The sequence below is a fragment of the Prionailurus bengalensis genome, chromosome D4 (assembly GCF_016509475.1).
Source record: "Prionailurus bengalensis isolate Pbe53 chromosome D4, Fcat_Pben_1.1_paternal_pri, whole genome shotgun sequence".
Taxonomy (NCBI): domain Eukaryota; kingdom Metazoa; phylum Chordata; class Mammalia; order Carnivora; family Felidae; genus Prionailurus; species Prionailurus bengalensis.
This window is the reverse complement of record NC_057359.1, coordinates 62,873,443-62,885,218: the sequence shown is the minus strand read 5'-3', so window position 1 is coordinate 62,885,218 and position 11,776 is coordinate 62,873,443. Positions and strand designations below refer to the sequence as shown.

The 11,776-nt window shown below is 39.6% G+C and overlaps 1 long non-coding RNA gene across 1 annotated transcript; it reads left to right on the top strand.

Moving 5' to 3' along the window:
* The first annotated feature begins 7,344 nt into the window (after nt 1-7,344).
* LOC122474775 lies at nt 7,345-10,189 on the top strand. Its single transcript, XR_006295009.1, has 2 exons — nt 7,345-7,571; nt 9,804-10,189. It is a non-coding gene; the product is annotated as an uncharacterized LOC122474775 (long non-coding RNA).
* The last annotated feature ends 1,587 nt before the right edge of the window (nt 10,190-11,776 follow it).

Sequence of the window (11,776 nt, the reverse complement as noted above, 5' to 3'; positions counted from 1 at the left end):
TCAGCCCAGAGCCCGACGCGGGGCTCGAACTCACGGACCGCGAGATCGTGACCTGGCTGAAGTCGGACGCTTAACCGACTGCGCCACCCAGGCGCCCCGAAACAATTATATCTTAATCAGATCTATTTTCCTCTTCATTTGTCCTCCTATCCTTTCATATCAATCTGTTTTCTATGATTTTTTTTTTTTTTTTTGGTTCACAAATCTTCTTAAATTCTACAAAACATATAAAATAAATACCTGAAATCTTCTTCTGAACTCCACACTATTTCATTTTCAGGGATGTGCTCTTCTTCTGAGTCTTTACCAATCATATTTACTCTCCTCTGTTTTATAATGTTTTTCCAAATGTCCTATGTTGAGTTTTGGGATTTTGTCATTAGATGCAGTGAGATTTTTTTTTATGGTTTTTATTTAAGGTTGTTCCACTTAGGTCAAATACCAGGGCTGATTGGATCTTCTGTGCTTTTGTTTGTTTTGGTTTGGTTTTTTTTAGTGTTTATTTTTGAGAGAGAGAGAGAGACAGAGCGTGAGCCAGGGGAGAGGGAGATAGAGAGGGAGACCCAGAATCCAAAGCAGGCTCCAGGCTCTGAGCTGTCAGCACAGAGCCCAACACGGGGCTTGAACTCACAGACTGTGAGATCATGACCTGAACTCAAGTCGGACACTCAACCGACTGAGCCACCCAGGCACCCCTTTTGGGCTTTTGCTTTAAAGGGATAATGGAAGAGGAAGAATATGAAGGGTACAATTAAGGCAACGTGCTGCTTCTGATGTGTCTGTTTCTTCATTATATGTTTTGTTAGAGGTCCCATAAATACATTTTCTCTCAGGTGTTTTCAAGGACTTTTAACATTGTTAACTATCTGGGCAAATTACCATCCTATTTAAATTAAGCATCCTTAAAGAGATTAATTCACTGTCTCCAAGCTAAATTCCATGCAACAATTATTGCCTGAGAGATTTCATGAGAGCTCCCAGGTTTGTCAGTGCTTCGTACTAATGATCTGCTTCTAGGACTCAGCATCCAACTCGTATCACATAGCCTGCTGGTTGCAGTTTGAGTTAAAAGAACAAAGATGACATTAAAGGTCATGTTTGAACTGTCACTGTGAGTATCTCTGTTCTGCAATGCATTTGTATTTAAGGCTTTGGATCCTGAGATAACACATTTGTTTAGAAAACCATTGTTTCTTCTCAGACTTCTGTATCAATGCCTCTCTCAAACTAATTTTGTGTGTGAGAGAGAGAAAGAATATAGTGAAATAGCCTTTATATTTCATTAAGTCTTTTCAATACAATGCTCTCTTTCATGTAGTTGGAGGCCTGCCTCTGAAATGAAGGTGCCATTGGACATGATCAATCATTACCCTTAGTTAAATTTATCCATAATAATCTTTCAGTTAGCAGGTGTTTTCAATATTACTGACTGTTAAAAGTCATTGGAGGGATATTATGGCAGGATGTGGTGTTAAACTAAGAATGATACAACCTGGAAAGATAAATTTCCCATGTACTTTTCCATCCAAACTAACCTCTTTAATTTCCAAGGGGCATGCCCACCGTACTAGAATCCTAATGCATGGAGGTTAAAGAACATCCTACTAAAGAATGAATGGGTCAACCAGGCAATTAAGGAAGAAATTTAAAAATACATGGAAGCAAATGAAAATAAAAACATGATAGTCCAAACCCTTTGGGATGCAGCAAAGACAGTCCTAAGAGGAAAATACATTGCAATCCAGGCCTGTCTCAAGAAACAAGAAAAATCCCGAATACAAAATCTAACAACACACCTAAAGGAACTAGAAAGAACCCCCAAAGCCAGAAGTAGAAGAGAAATAATAAAGATTAGAGCATAAATAAACAATATAAAATAAAAAAAACAAACAGTAGAACAGATCAATGAATCTAAGAGCTGGTTTTTTGAAAAAATAAACAATATTGATAAATCCATAGCCAGACTTCACAAAAAGAAAAGAGAGAGGACCCAGATAGATAAAATCACGAATTAAAAGGACAGATAACAACCAACACCACAGAAATACAAACAATTATCAGAGAATACTATGAAAAATGATATGCCAACAAACTGGGCAATCTGGGAGAAATGGACAAATTCCTAGACACCCACACACTACCAAAACTCAAACGGGAAGAAATAGAAAATTTGAACAGACTCATAACCAGTGAAGAAATTGAATCAGTTATCAAAAATCTTCCCATAAATAAGAGTCCTGGGCCAGATACTTCCCAGGAGAATTCTACCAGACATTTAAAGCAGAGCTAATACCTATCCTTCTCAAGCTGTTCCAAAAAATAGAAACGGAAGGAAAGCTTCCAGACTCATTCTATGAAGCCAGCATTACCTTGATTCCCAAACCAGACAGAGACCCCACAAAAAAGGAGAAATACAGGCCAATATCCCTGATGAATATGGATGCAAAAATTCTTAGTAAGATACTAGCAAATCGAATTCAACAGTGTATCAAAAGAATTATTCACCATGATCAAGCGGGATTCATTCCTGGGCTGCAGGACTGGTTCAATATTTGCAAATCAATCAACATGATACATCAGATTAATAGAAGAAAGGATAAGAATCACATGATCCTGTCAATAGATGCAGAAAAAGCGTTTGACAAAATACAGCATTCTTTCTTAATAAAAACCCTCAAGTCGGGATAGAAGGAACATACCTAAACATCATAAAAGCCACATATGAAAAGCCCACAGCTAATGTCATCCTCCAGGGGGAAAAACTGAAAGCTTTCTCCCTGAGATCAGGAATATGACAGGGATGTCCACTCTCACCACTGTTATTTAACATAGTGTTGGAAGTCCTGCCTCAGCAATCAGAAACAAGATGAAATAAAAGGCATCTAAATTGGCCAAGAAGAAGTCAAACTTTCACTTTTTGCAAATGACATGATACTCTACATGGAAAACCTGAAAGACTCCACCAAAAAGCTGCTAGAACTGATAAATGAATTTAGCAAAGTCACAGGATACAGAAAATCAATGTACAGAAATCAGTTGCATTTCTATACACTAGAACAGAAAGAGAAATCAAGAAATCAATCCCATTTACAATTGCACCAAGAACCATAAAGTACCTAGAATAAACCTAACCAAAAATGTAAAAGATCTATATGCTGAAAACTATAGAAAACTTATAATATAAATTGAAGAAGACACAAAGAAATGGAAAAACATTCCATGCTCATGGATTGGAAGAACAAATAATGTTAAAATGTCAATACTACCCAAAGTAATCTACACATCCAATGCAGTGAGATTTTTTAAGTGACGTATTTGCCAAAACTCAGGTAAGTCAATTTCTTTTGCCCACTTTTTACTTGCTGGAGAATAGATTATATACAATGGAATACTACTTGGCAATGAGAAAGAATGAAATCTGGCCATTTGCAGCAAGCAACGTGGATGGAACTGGAAGGTATTAAGCTAAGTGAAATAAGTCAGGCAGAGAAAGACAGATACCATATGTTTTCACTCATATGTGGATCCTGAGAAACTTAACAGAAAACCATGGGGGTGGGGAAGGGGGGAAAAAAGAAAAAAAGTTACAGAGAGGGAGGGAGGCAAACCATAAGAGACTCTTAAATACTGAGAACAAACTGAGGGTTGACGCGGAGTGGGGGAAAGGGGAAAGTGGATGATGGGCACTGAGGAAGGCACCTGTTGGGATGAGCACTGGGTGTTATATGGAAACCAATTTGACAATAAAGTATATTTAATATAAAAAAAGATTATAGTTAGCAGTGGGTTATACTGTCTCCATCCTGGCTTCTAACAGACAGTTCCACTATTCTGAGATGAGGGGTTCTCCTTGCCCGGATCTCTGACATACTAAACCAATCCAATGAATAAAAACCATTTCCCCCAGCATGAGCTCCAACAAGCATCTATCTTCAAGTCTCCTCCTTTAACCATAATGTTTTATCTATTGGAATCTACACATCATCATCAACAACAACTACTACTGCTACTACCACGTCTTGAATGCTAACCATGTGCCAACACTGTATAAAATACTTTATATATCAAATCTATAAAATAATTCTGTAAGCTAAATATTATTTTCTCCATGTTACAGATGAGGAAACAAGCTCCAGAAGAGTAAGTCACATTGCCAAAGCCTCTCAGGTATCAAGTGGAAGAGGTAAGATTCTAACCCTGCCCCCTCTGTTCATTCATTCCTCTATACCAAGCCATGTCCCTGCCAGCACCTACTCCCTTCTTCAAATTCTGGTATTTTCTAGTAACCTTTTGTGCTAATGAATATAGAAGGATAGAGAGGTGTAATTTTGTCCTTTTGTCATCTTAAAAAATCATTGATTCTGAAGAAAAGAAGATCAGACCTTAGGTCCTGAAGACAGGACAAATGGTTGGTAGGAAAAATCAGTATTTTTCTATCCTTTTTTTTTTTTTCAAATGGGTCTGTTCCATAAGGTAAAGTATGGGTGTGCCAGAAGGGAAGATGAGGAGGTATTTCTTAATCCACCTTCTGCCAATAAACTTTCTTTCTTAAATCTTCTTAGATAGTATAATATAGTTTCAGGATTTTCTTTGCACCTCATAGACATTTCCAACCAAAGTTAGGAAAGGCTATGTCAGAGACAGCTAACCTCACACTATTTTAAACATTGCAATTTTCTATCATTAGGCCCAATTAGAGAGTCTATGAGAGCCAGTGAAATGTGTGGTGCACAGTGACCTTCCCACTCCTCTCCTACACATGAGCCCGTTCCAGCATGATAGAAGCACGAACCTGGGAACTCACACAGGTTAAATGGGGAAGATTGGCTAAAGGCACGCAGCCACAATTTTTAAAATACCCCATGCATTAATTTGAGGTTAATTAGGAAAATGAGTTTTGTCATAAGGCCAAACACCTCCTCTAACCTGAAGGAATGATTATTCAAAGCATGTCATTCAAGGTGACAGAGAAGACCTAGTGTCACTCAGTTCCTTTCTGGTTGCTGATTGTAATTATCTTTACATGAGCTTTTTATAATTTTCTACTTGAATCAAGAGAATTTAAAGAAAAACAGAATAACTAGTATCCATGTTCAGCATTCCTTTTCATATGTGAATCTGTTCCCTAAATATTTTTCCTAGAGAAAATATTAATTAAACTAAAAAGAATGCTGGGAGAGCAGGATATGATCTGGGTTATAAATTAACAACTCATACTATTAAATGATGAGGATAATTTATTAATGAACTAAATGCAATGGACAAAAAAAATGCATTTTACTTCTTCCAGGTCATTTGGTGAAATATTAGAGATTAATTAAGTGTAGCCTAAGAAAGAACATTCTCTAAAAAATTTTTGACTTGATTGTTCAATAACTGAAGCACACTAGTTTCCAGTCATCATAAATCTGTCCTTTATGCTCTTGCTATTAACAATTTAGTACTTGTAACTACAAGTTACTAAAAATATTGAAGGAATTAGCACAGGGTTACAACAGGCGCTGAGAGCTGAAATCCTACGCCCAGAAACTGCTGTTGATTTTGAAACCACCCATCATGGCTGAGTCAGTTGTTCATGTGTATCTCTGCTGGGGCGCAATGATCATTTTGTGCCAAATTTGGCAGGTGTTGTCCTCATATTCCAAAATAGGGAGATCAGCTCTCTAAAAATATCTTTCTTCCTTTTTCACACAGGCACCGTATTATTCTGGGAATGAACGCATTACTATCAACAATTGGGTATGTATGTATTCATTTAGCTTTTGTACCGTTCCTTGTTCCAAAAAAAGATTTGTGTTTATATTTTAGGATGGAGCATCTAACCTGATGCCTGGAACATAGTACCCAACAGATGCTGAAGGAATGAATGTTCCAGCAAAGCAACTCAAAATCTCTTTCCCAGGAATTATATTGCAAAATACTCAAAGCCCAAAGCAATTGGCTTATTTTTAAGTATCGTATATTTCTTGTAAATTTCTATTTGTTTCCATATTGCTCATCTTTATGTAGATATTTGACAGTAGTTTATAAAAGTACAGCCTTCTTTGCCATCATAGCCCCTCGGCTTCTGTCCTTCCGACCTTTGTTCTGTATGTATTCCCCTAGGATTCTTCTACCTTTGTTCAAGACATTACCTTCTCCTCAGATGACCTCCTTATTACTCACAACAATCTGAATCATTTATGTCCCAGCTCAAAATTCGCCTCTTATGAGAATCTCTCCCCAGGACCCCACACCCCTCCTCACTGATCTTCACCCCTCAGCACATACACACTAGGTCTGCTCTAGTTGCCCTGATATCTCTAGGGTCCCCTCCAGTTTTCTCAAGCTATACATGGTTAACATATATTTTATCTCTCCTTAATGATGAGTGCCTTCAGGAAAACACTTGTTCCACCTTTTGAGTACACTTCCTTCCACTGACCCACTGTTGATTTCCCTATGACACATCATGTCATAGACAGTAAGAATTCAATTCACGATTCACTGTTCACACTGTTCACACTAAGTTTTGTTCTTAGCAGTTCTTTGGCCAATCCACACAGTCCTTGGATTCTCAGCACTTCGCATCTGGCACATTTTACTAAGTCATAAGCCACACTTCGGTGATATATTCTAAGTGTGGATCTTCTATAAAGCCATCCTAACAGGCCTCACAAGTAATTTTATGTCAAAGAAATGTGTATGTGGGTTACTTTCTATGTCTAGCACTTCCTTCTGCTTGTCCAGTATAACAATAGACCCTTCAAGAGAAAAGGTGTCACTCCATAAAACCATCCATACTCTGGGAGAAAAATAAACCTTTGTATTTTGTTATTGTACACGGTAGAAAATCAACCACTGTCCTCCTCCAAGTTTTCAAATGATCATGCCGTAAGAACTCAGTAAGAGCTCTGTAAGTGAGAGTAGAGTGTTCAGATTTTCTTCTAGTGCATGGGAAGCCACTGGAATGCTTTAAGCAGGGTGGGACTTTCTTAAAGGTCACTCAGGCTACAGGATGGAGAACAGCTTGTAGGGGAAGAGGAGGATTGCAAAAGGAAGCCCTAGTGTTGTCCCCGTGAGGATGGCTTGGACCATGTCAATCTTTCCTAAGAGCAGATTGAAAACTGACTGTAAAAAAAAAAAAGGTGAATAATTACAAATAGGAAATCAAATACATCTTTTTACAATACAGCCTTGGGGAAAAAAACAATAGAAGTTGAGTCCACAAGCACAGAAAGCTGGAGCATCCCTTGATTGCTTGTGTGTGAGAGAGCAGAGGGGTGTGCGTACAACTCTAACAGAGCAGGCATGATCATCTATCTGTGCCCTGATGTTTGTCATATGTCACTGCCTTGCTTAGGGTTCAGGAGAGTCCTCCATGTACTGGGAAAAGTTGTTAAGTGCTCCTGGCTACATGCCAACATTTCTCCCAGAGCTATACAAGCTGAGAAGGCTAATTATAATCTACATAAGATATTTTCATTTCAAGAACCTGCTTACCATCCATCCTGAAACCAGAGGCACCAAGCATGTACAAGGACAAGTTCGTGTGTGGCCATGAAGCTGTGCTCTCAACATTCTTCAACCACGTAAGTTAACTAAGATTTAACCCAATATATGTGGGAAAACTATTTTTACAAACGTGAGGGGGATGCAAAATAATATTTACTGATCCCCTCTGTGCCAAGCTCCAATAGCTATTATATATTTTATATTCATTGTCTCATTTATATTTCTCCCATCAAGCCAGTAGAGTAGTTATAACTATCTCCAAGTTATAGAAAAGTAGACTGAAACCCAGAAAAGGCAGGGACATACAGCCAATGAGTGTAAGTGCTTGGATTTGTTTTCAAAGCTCACATTTTAGGGAAGCCAAGTACATAATATAGCTTTGATTTCTCTAAAGGAACAGAGACAAGTTGTTTTTAAAAGTGAACAAATGTGCCTTAAAATAAAATAGCTTTATTTTTGGTTTTGTAAAAGAAATACATCTTCGATGTAAAAAGTTTAAATAATACAGAAATTTTTGCTCCTACTTCATGGCAAGAGCTTCAGTTCAGGGGGAATCCCCAAAGCTTCAGACCCACTGGAGGTCTCACTACACTTCTGTGCCCTCTGCACCCTCAGCTGGAATCCCCATCCAGACTCATCCACACTCCCTTCCCTCTCTGGTAAATCTATAAGCATCCTAAAATTCTTATCCAAATTTCCTTCAAGGCCTTCCTTGCATCCTTCACTTTATCCCCCACCTTCCTCTAACCTTCCCCTAACCAGACAGAATCACTCCCACCTCTGCCTCCGTCACTATGCCTTTGAAAGCACTCCTACTATGGTTTGCTGATTTTGTATCTCTCTCCTCCCCCCGAACTGGGGGCTCCAAGAGGGTAGGGGCAAATCATATTCATCTTCATGCCAAGAGCATAAATGTCATGGCACAACTGCAGTGTAACTTGGAAGCAGGGAAAAAATATATCATGTCCATTGTTCCATGGAAAGAGAGCATAATGCAGCAGGGAGGAGCAGGGACTCTGGAGCCAGACTGCCTGGGTTCAAAATCTGGCTCTGCCTTTGCCAGTTACAACTTTGTACAAGTCAATTAACCTCTCCATGCATCAGTTTTCTCATCTGTAGAATGGGGATTACAATAGCACCCACCTCACAGCAAGACCATGAGGATTAAATGAGGTAGTATTTGTAAAGAACTTAGAAGAGGACCTGGAACTAAATAAACACTTGTTTTAAATATTTGTTTGAGAAATAAATATTATTCAAGACCTATACCTGTGCCACGTCATTCAAAAGAGAAGAAAATACAGCTCAAATTCAGACTCTTGAGCCTGCTTTTTTCCCCTCCAGTTGTTTTCACCAAGTCTGTGTACAGTCAGTGCATAGGGAGTAGTTAACATTGCTCCCTACGTGAAAAATGGGGATTTAGTACCTGGAATTGATTTTAGAGATGACTGAGCTTAAGCTTCTCATTTTATGGGTGAGGAAACCAAGGTGAAGTGGCTGTCCCAGGGCACAAGGCTCATCATAACGGTGCTTCCTTTGCCAACCCAGTGTTCTTTCCACATATTCTCAGATAATACCAGAAAGCCTGAGCATGGTTAAAATTATCTGGGAGAAAGAAAATGTCAGCAAAACTTGCGTGAGCACAGGGCCCATGCTGATTAAGCCGCTGTTCTTATTCCAAACAGATCTCATTGTCTTCTGACCAAAGTTGGATTCTACTCCTTCCAGAGAACTACTGGGCCCTTCTCCTTGGATAAAATCACCATGAATTTGAGAAAATGCCCCTAATTGCTTACTGAGTGGCAGGAAGAATTACAGAATGTCAAATTGCCTTGGTGTCATCTGGGGAGAATTTTCTAAATTTTATGCTTCTAGTAGGAGAGTACAGATGACTGTTACTATTACAACAAATGAGAGCATATCAGGGAATAGAATGCAAAATGCACTTCGGGTTTTTTTTTAGTGTTCCAATGACATTGCAAAGAATTTCTCACTCCTAGGGGGATGCTTCAGGCTACACCTCCACCCTCTAAAGATCAAATCCACTCTCTTCCACTCTATCCTCTACTTCAGGAAGATATTTTGAGATGCAGTGAAATGGCAGTCAAGGATAGGAACCACTCAGTGGGTTCACATTCAAATCCTCGCACATGCCGTCTAGCCCAAAAGATACAAACAAACAAAATCAAAGCCAGCATGGCCTCTCTTCAGAGACGATTCCTGCTCCTTTGCCTTCTTCCCTTTGACAAACATGATATGCGGCTGGGAAAGTGCCATTTTCATAAATGTTTCATTTCCCCCTCCCCCAGGCACAGCGTTGCTGGAGCATGAATTATGACCAGCCTGGTGGGCAAGCATCTTTCCACAAGCACATCTTTTCTCATTTGCGGTCACGGTCGTACCTCCAATGGAGTTGCCGGGGTGAAAGAGCTCAGTATTGGAAAACACTGGCAGCTTCTGCATCTGCTGACCAATCCCTTGCCGGAGAGTTTACCAGGCAGTTAATTTATGTTCTTTTCTCAAAGCCAAGATGAACAGGGGTTTTCTCTCCTTCCTGCTTGGTTGCAAACATAGGGAAGTCCTGCTGCTGCTGACTTAACCCACTTAGGATTCCGCTTTCAAGCACTATTTCCATTGTGCTATATTTGAACAATAAATTATTGTTCATCCTTTTTAAAAATGGTGAACAACTTCCGTGCTTGCTGAGTGATAATATTTATAATTGTTGCCAACCAGGAGAATCTGTTTGTGGGCGTTTCCTACTGTCACTGTAACCACAGCACTGCAGGGGACAAGCAAGGAGAAAAGAATATGATGTACCCCCAAACACACACCCTCTGACAGCCTCATTCATCTCTCCATGAATTCCTCTCCCTTACACATGCCTGCTTGGTAACATAAAACCATTCATGGAAGCCACTTAATTTACTGAAAGGCCCTCATAAAAATACTCAGAAAAGTAGAAGTCGCTGAAGTGGAAAAATGGAGTCATCTTTAAAAGGAAGCCCTCAATGTGAGGTACAGAAAAATGCATTAACCCTAAGACTACTGTACTTTTAAAGATGCTGTTTCTTTTTGATTCCCCCAGCTTATTGATGGCCCCTCTGCCCACCCAGTTACCCAGTTCAAAACGTTTCTCTTCCTTACTTCCCTCCACTAATCACCAACACAGTCAAGTTCTATGTCTTAAATAGTTCTTAAAAGTATCTTTGCATCCCTAACCTCACCATTACATCAAATCACCATTGTTTCCCTGCAACAGTTGTTCTCGTGGTTCTCAGTATGGGGTTCCCACACCAGTAACATCACTATCACCTGAGAACTCAGAAATGCAAATTCTCAGGCTCCACCCAGACTCACTGTATCAGACACTCTGGGGTAGGCTCCCAGGAGTCTGTGTTTTAATAAGCGCTCTGGCAGGTTCTAATGCCTACTCATTTGAGGACTACCACTCCTTCCCTATTAATGACCTTCCTAAATGCAAATATGCTTATGTCAATTGTCCTGCTTACAACTTGTCAGTGGTTCCCTCTTGCCCTCTAGATAAAATCCTAACTTCCGAGAATAAACATGCAAGGTCCTCTCTTATCAATAAGTTTCCTCCTTTTCTGCTGATACCCTTCCCCAAGCATCCTATTGTCTAGGTATACCAGAGAGCCACCCTGAATGTGCCTGTCCAAGTGCATGCTGCCACCCTGGCTGGGGAAGATATGAAGAGGTCAGAGAAGGTTTTACAGAGGCAGAGTTCCTCATCTGGGTCTTAAAAGAAAGGAAATGAAAGCCATTCCAAGTATGGTCATGGTGCGTATAGAGGCCATTGAGGCATTACTGTGCACATAGGCCTATCTATTCTTGTAGGACCCAGTAACTTCTGGGTTCTAGAATTGGAGATGTTTTGCAGGGGCAAAAGCTCATGTCAACAGATACTCTTTGTAGTATCTATACTCTGCACTTTGTAGAACATGACCTGGCACCAATGGCTCTATTCAGGCTGTGGCTGTCATCCACAGCTGTTAGCGATCCACATGTGACAATAATAAAGCAAAGATACAATATATTTTAGAAGACCTCTTGGGTGACTAGGAGCCACCACAAGTTGTAGTTACTATTCAAGAGATTTACTAAAGAGCAATCAAGGCTGAAAAAAAGGGATACAAAACACTGTTAATAGCTTGTCAATGTGAGATAGCACATTGTAAGACCTTGAGTAATGAGTAAACTTTCTGCGTCTCAAGTTTTCTCACTTGTAAAATGGAGGTAGTAATGGTACCTACCTTACAGA